This window comes from Vicugna pacos, unplaced genomic scaffold (assembly GCF_048564905.1).
Source record: "Vicugna pacos unplaced genomic scaffold, VicPac4 scaffold_66, whole genome shotgun sequence".
Taxonomy (NCBI): Eukaryota; Metazoa; Chordata; class Mammalia; order Artiodactyla; family Camelidae; genus Vicugna; species Vicugna pacos.
The window spans coordinates 257,915-265,160 of record NW_027328747.1 but is presented as its reverse complement, the minus strand read 5'-3'; the positions used below and the strand labels follow the sequence as shown (position 1 = coordinate 265,160).

Sequence of the window (7,246 nt, the reverse complement as noted above, 5' to 3'; positions counted from 1 at the left end):
TCCTGCACTTGGCCTCTTCTCACAGGAAGTAACCAGCATCCTGAATCCTGGCTTACCCTTCTCTTGTGTTATTTTCACACACACAATATTTAAGATCAGTTAAAACAAATGAACTGCAGGTACATGCAACGAAATGGATGAATCATACACTCTATGTTAAACTGAAAAAGTAAGCCCTAGAAGGTAGCCTACAGTGTGCTATGCTTTTAACTTTGTATATATATGTCAACTAAACTCACTAAATTAAGAACAACTACAGCTAGAGTGCAGGTGGGAGAAGGACAGATGAAAGGTGAGGTGAGCAGATTTGCTGCAGGTGAGCGAGTTTCTTTCCAGTAACATGTCATTCTCTCCAAAGCAGGAGGCAAGGCCATCTGCTGGGAGTCAGGGAAGAGACAGAGGGAAGCTTAGACGTGTGCAGAGAGCAGAGAATGTTGACACCACTGAGTGGTAAGTGGGGAAATGTGCTCACAAGAGAAATCCTGGAGGATTGCCTGGCAGTGGCAACATGGTGGGCATTGATTTGTAGTCTTAGAAATCTGTGCTGGGAGAGCCTGCTGCCTGCAGGCTCAGAACAAATAGAGCTGGGTGAAGCGAGATGGAAGTCGTCCTGGTGAGGAACTGAAAAGATCAAGGGTCAAGGGGGTTTTGTTTGTCATAAAGAGAGTGCTGACTGTGGATGCAGAGCTGGAAGGTGGGGAAGTGGAAGTAAGAGGAACGTGGACAGGCAGGAAAGCAGAGGAGTCAGTGCTTGATGCCCCAGTGAGGGTGAAGGAGGGCCAGGGAGGCTGGTGGAGAAGCAGCTGGACGGCTAGAGGTAGGCACTTAAAGGAGACAGGCTGGACCTGGGTGGAGACACGCCCGGGTATGAGCCCGGGGGTAGGATGAATGGGGGGTGGCTGGCTCAGGCTGACGGAGAAGAAGACCCTAAAATGACCATACTGGTTGGTGGAGGGAGAATGAACTTTGACATCTTGATGGTAGGAGGTGAGGCAATACAGAGCTGGTGGTCCAGGTGCTCCTGACTGAGGCAGATGAGCAGGGAGGCCAGGGTGGCAGACACTGCTAGGAAAGGATCTGGGTTTTCCAGGTGCTCCCAAGAGAGGAGGAGCAATGATCTGAAGGTGGAAAGTGAGCACAAGGAGGTCAACCCAGGCTCCTGATCAAATGGGGGGGTGTGAGGGGGCAAAGCGTCAACTCCAGAGATGGTTACCCAGGAAGCAGGGACCACGGGTGAAGTGAGGGGACACTCAGAGAAGAGAGGGAGAAAAGTCTTCTGGGTGTATGGGGAAGAGAGGCCCCAGGACAAAGGAGCACAGAGGCACAGTGATGAGGATGGTCTGGCTCTATGGTGACACTGAAGGGATGGCTGGATCTTTGTCCTGAGGGCTTAGCTTGGGGGGACTACTGGCCTCATGAGGACTCCCCTCTCAGCAGCCAGGAAAGACTCTCCCGCTCCTGAGAGCTGTGTGGCCACCACTGTTCCCGGAGGGCCTCTGCCTCCATCTTCTCTTATCAGACTTTTCTGCCCAGCCCCCGACTGCCAGCGAGGGAGCCTGGGCCTCGCAGCTGCTTTCCGTGGAGGGACACAAGCTCCCTGGAGAAGCAGGCTGATCTTACTTTTCTCCGTAAACCAGAGCCTAGCAAAGCGCCAGCCCATGCGTGAGCCATGTAGGGGCTCGGCTACTTACTAAACTAACTCAAAGCAGTAGAATAGCAGAGCTGGAGGAAGTGACCACTGAGCTCACAGAGTTCACTGCCCACACCCCCATTTGACAGATGAGGAATCAGAGACCAAGCAGTGAAGCAGCCTTGGCCAAGGTCACGCTGCTCTTAAATGCTGGCCTGTGTCAGGCATGCCAAGTGATGAGCTGCAGTGAAGGGGCTGAGAGAGGGCTCTGGGGCCAGACAGCTTGGGTTCAAGTCCCAGCTCTGCCATTATTAGCCGTGTGATTAATGAATGTCCTTACCTTTAAAGTGGAACTCATAGTGGTGTCAACTCATTGGGTTGTCGTGAACACAGCGTTCCTGGAACAGCAGGACAGAGTTCTGTAGGGTTTGCTATTGCTTTGGTTACTATTATTATCACCAAGTGAACCCTGAAATAAAGAACAAAGGCAGCAAGAATTTTTATTTTAAAGGATTTTAAAATCCTCTGATGAAAGTTTCATTTCATCTATTCAAGTTTGCCTTTGACCCTTACTAACAACTACACAATGGATGACTTTTGAGGCAATCTTGCTTCATGTCTTTAATTCTCACTAACGACACAGGCTATTTAACAGGCAGCAGTTTCTTTTCCAGGAAGAGGGACAAAAAGTTAAAAATGACTCAGTGCCTCTCGGTCTCCAGTGAGTTGGTTGTGACCTGTCAACCCAGCTTTGGGGAAGTGCCCGCTCCCCCTGGGCTCGCTAAGCTGCCCCCCGGACTCCAGGGGGCGCTGTACCCCCACATGAATCCAGTCTCTTGGTTCCTATCTTGCTTCAGATCCCTCAAGGACTGCCTATGCCCCAGGGCCCCTTCTGCCCCACCAGCCTTGGCTGCTGGACTCCAGGACACTATCCTGGGTCTCATCCATCCTCTGTTCCTACGCCCGCCCCACTACTCTACATTTTGTCCTTCAAGTGTGGGCTCCTGTGGCTCGCCACACAGCAGGGGTCTCCCTGTCCTCCACCTAGGGTAACTGCATTGTCCTGCAAGGTGCCTAGCGAACCCGTGTGGAGGCAGGAAAAATACAGAACAACAGGTGCTCAGAGGGGCTGCCTTTCCCACTGCAGGGGCCCTAAAGGGCTTCCTTCCGGCTGGTTATTCACAGGCGCTGAAGCTGTGGAATCTCGATCTCACCAATCTAAAGGACATCATCACTAATTACAAAAGCAATCATTTCTTCAGTAGCAAATGGAGAAAAGACTTTGTGTTCCCACCTCCAACTTTTTCCCCCTACCTTCAGATGTTTCTCATCTCTGGGCAAGGGTAGAAAGAAACGCACAGAATATTATTTTTCAATGTTTTTTCCCCACTCTGAAGATTGCTTTCCCAGAACCGATGAAGGCTAGAATGGTTTAGCTTTCCTGGACTGAGTATTCAGAGGCCTAGGGGGGGAGGAGGGAGGTGAGATAACTCAGCAATATTGAACCTAACAGAGACATTAAAAGGTTCTATTCTAAACAGAAAGGAAGCAGGATGCTATAGAAACAGGAAAACCACAGTTGGAAATGCAATAACGAGTTACAAGAGAATAAACATAAAGATGTAAAAATGAAAAAGGACATCAAAATAAAAAAAGGTGGGAATGGGAGAGGGGGGCAAGAAAATATAGATTTTTTTCTTTCTTTTTTTTCTTTGTTATTCTTAGGATGTGTTGGAGCCTACGTGATTATCAGTCTAAAGGAAATAGATATAGTAATGAGTTGATATATTTGAAGAATAAGGTAACCACAAATCAAAAACATACAATAGAATCACAAAAAAAACAAAAAGAAACAAACTCAAAATGGCTTAAAGACTTAAATATTAGACAAGACAGTATAAACTTCTCACAAGAAAACATAGGCAAAACATTATTTGACATACATCTCAGCAATGTTTTCCGAGGGCAATCTAAGCAACCCAAGCAACAGAAATAAAAGCCAAAATAAATAAATGAGACCTAATTAAACTTATAAACTTTTGCATAGCAATAGAAACCATAAGTAAAACAAAAAGACAAACTACGGAATGGGAGAAAATATTTGCAAATGATGAGACTGACCATGGCTTAATTTCTAGACTATATAAATAGTTCATACAACTTAATAAGAAAAAAATAAACAACCAAATCCAAAAATGGGCAGAACAACTAAAGAAGCAATTCTCCAATGAAGACACACAAATGGCCAATAGGCATATAAAAAAATGCTCAATATCGCTCAATTATCAGAGAAATGCAGCTCCAAACTACAATGTTATCATCTCACACCTGTCAGAATGGCCATCATTCAAAAGTCCACAAGCCATAAATGCCGGAGAGGCTGTGAAGAAAAGGAAACCCTCCTACAATGTTGGTGGGAATGTAGTTTGGTGCAGCCACTGTGGAAAACAGTATGGAGATTCCTCAAAAGGCAAAAAAAAAAAAGAAAAAAGAAAAAGACTTATCACCTAATCCAGCAGTCCCACTCCTGGGCATATATCCAGAGGGAACCTTAATTCCAAAAGATACCCGCACCCCAATGTTCACAGAAGCACTGTTTACAGTGGCCAAGACATAGAAGCAAACTAAACGTCCACTGACAGATGACTGGACAAAGATGTGGTATATAGATATAACAGAGTATTACTCAGTTGTAACAAAGAAGGAAATAAGGCCATTTACAGCAAGTTAGTTGGAACTGGAGATTATCTCACTAAGTGAAATAAGTCAGACAAAGACAAGTATCATATGATATCATTTATATGTGGAATTTTTAAAAAATGATACAAATGAACTTATTTATAAAACAAAAACAGACTCACAGACTTATAAAACAAACTTAGGAGTTTGGGATTAACAGATACAAATTACTATATGTAAAACAGACAAACGACAAGGATTCACTGTAGAACACAGGGAACGATATTCAGTATCTTGCAACCTATAATGGAAAAGAACCTGAAAAAGAATAGACTATGTATATGTACAACTGAATCACTATGCTGTATACCTGAAACTAACAAAACATTGTAAATCAACCACATTTCAATTTAAAAAAATTGATAAGCTCTAAATAGCTTTATTCAAAGAAAATCTTGAACTGTTCCCTCTTACAAAACTTAAAATGGGTAGTTTGAGCAGGACCAAATTATACTGGCTGGGCAGTTACATATCTTCTCCAGCACGTGGCCTATGCTACACACACATCGTGTTTTCCTACAGGTAAGAACAGCCCTGACTGCACAGGGAGCGAGTCCTTCTGGGACAAGGCCTATGTGGCAGTGTCCTCCTTGTCACTACTCCATCTCACTAGGAGGCCAGGTTTTTCAGAGGTGAGGGGACATAGAGCTCCTACACTTCAAATTGACTTCCCGAAAAAACTATGGAAAAACCAAATTCACCTGCAGTGTGGGAAACTTGAGCAGGGCCCCTAAGCAGACCGACAAGCCCAAAGTAAGATGGCCCGATGTTCATTCGGAACCAGAACAACGACCACCTGGCCCCAGTTAAATGACCACCACCTCACCTGCAATGAACTGCTCGTACTCAGTGTCAGGGATGTTTCTTTTGAGACTTGGGAGGTCAAAGGAGTCGGACCAGGGAATCCAGACCTGGTTGATGTCGGGGTTCTGCCAGTGGTAGAGGTGGCCCCAAGGGGATAGCACCAGTACCGGCTCTTCCATCTCCAGCAGGGTCTTCAGGAGGAAGGCAATGTGGATGCAGACGTTCCTACGGAGGCTGAAGCCCTCTGGAGGGTTGAAGTCACACAGAATGTACCTGGCAGGGAGCAAAGGAGGGCGGGTCTTCAAGGCCAGGCCTCTGCACAGGAATCCCGGCTTAGATAGAACAGATACAAAGGGAATCCCTGCACACCCCATGGCCTAGACTCCAGACACATTCAGCAGCTTCTGGTTTGTAAACTGGAGGCACTGCCCACCCATCTCCATGTGGCCAATTACTTCAAGTCCGGGAGCAGTTGCGGAAGACATCTTGGCATCCGTCTAACACCACTAAGCACCTGACTAGCACCTGAGAACCCGTTCTCCAGGGGCTCTCAAACTTCTTGTTCTACAGAACCCTATACACTCTTAACAATTACTGAGAACTCCAAAAGGCTGTTATTTATGTGAGTTAAATCTATCAATATTTCCTGTGTTAGAAGTTAAATAAGAAGTTAGAAAAAGTGTATGAATTCACTTAAAAATAATAACAATCTACTATATGTTACCATTAATACTCTTAAACAAAATATAATTCTATTTTTCAAAACAAAAACCATTAGTGAGAAGAATAGCAGTGATTTTAATTTCTGCAAATCTCTTTTGGACTGGTGAGAGCTGAATTCTCCTATCTGCCTCTGCATTCCCTGTTTTGTGATATCACAGGCCAGGTTTTCCCTGGAAAACCCCACAGGAACTCGGGAGAGCAAGAGTGTGCAAAAGGCAGGTGACATCCCGGCGTTTCTATGAAAATGGTCTTGCACCACCGGGGCCTTGGATACACTTTCAAAACTGCTGCCCTATCCTAGGCGAGACTCTTCTACACAAGAGACAGGCAAGGGTCCTGGATTCTGTAATGAGTTACCGCCACCACACCCCTCCCTTCTGTGTGTTTCTCACAACCTCCATTACTGCAGATGAGGATTTAATCCTCAGCTGGGGCCTCTAATCCCAGAAGACTGCTAACTTCAAGAGAGAGGGTCCCATCTACCACCCCTACACCCCGCATAGTTTATTTTGAGTCAAGCCCTAGATAACTGCTTATCGGCACTGACCCTTGTGTCTTATTCCTGAGGTTGACTGAAGGAACCAACATCTGGATGGAACTGAAATTTCCCTGCAGATAAACAAGGCTGATAAACCACCCCATTCCAACATCTGATTCTGGGGCTCTTCAAAACCCGGGTAAGGCCCCGCTTCATCTAAGATGGGTCCTCCGCCTGCCCTTCCCGGGGGTTTCTGGGAGGCCGCGGCCACCAAGGGCGACCCAGACTCGCGGCCCCAGCCCCAGGGCCTGAGGGGGAGGAAAGCTTGAGGCTGTGCCCAAGCCCTGCCCCGCTCCGCCCCAACACGCTCCCCGGCACCGCAGCCCTCCCCGGCCACCACCCCAACCCCCATCCCACCCCGGTTCATGTCCAACGGCCCCGCCGATGGCGCGGACGTACGTTTACCGTCTGTGGGACGCCGCCCCAGACAGGATGTCTGCCGCCGACTGACCAGGCCAGAACTAGTCGCCCGGCCGTGCAAGTCGCCATCCCCAGCAGCAAGCACCGCCATGGTCCCTGGCAGCTACACACTTCCGGAGCCCGCTCCCCGCCCCAGAAGCGCACGCCGGTCCGCGCGGAGCGCGGCGCCTGTAACCATGGCAACGCCGCGGGGCCCTCCCCTAGCGCTTGCGTCGTGCGTCCTCCCGAGTCTAGATGTGCGAGAGCAGAACTTGCGGAGCCAATGGGAGGCAGGGCGCGGCCAGGACGGGGGTGGGGGGAGGCTTATGGGACAGCTGGGCTGGGCCGTGGCGGGCGGGGCCGCGCGGAAGTCCTGACCTGCAGGTGGCGCCGGCCGGAGGCTGGGGCGGTGC

The 7,246-nt window shown here is 48.1% G+C and overlaps 1 long non-coding RNA gene across 1 annotated transcript; it reads right to left on the bottom strand.

The window, feature by feature from the left end:
• Nucleotides 1–895: 895 nt before the first annotated feature.
• LOC140694621 (uncharacterized) lies at nucleotides 896–5,430 on the bottom strand. The gene is made up of 3 exons (XR_012070203.1): nucleotides 5,196–5,430; nucleotides 1,971–2,099; nucleotides 896–1,118 (listed from the first exon to the last, which is right to left on the bottom strand). It is a non-coding gene; the product is annotated as an uncharacterized lncRNA (long non-coding RNA).
• Nucleotides 5,431–7,246: the final 1,816 nt, after the last annotated feature.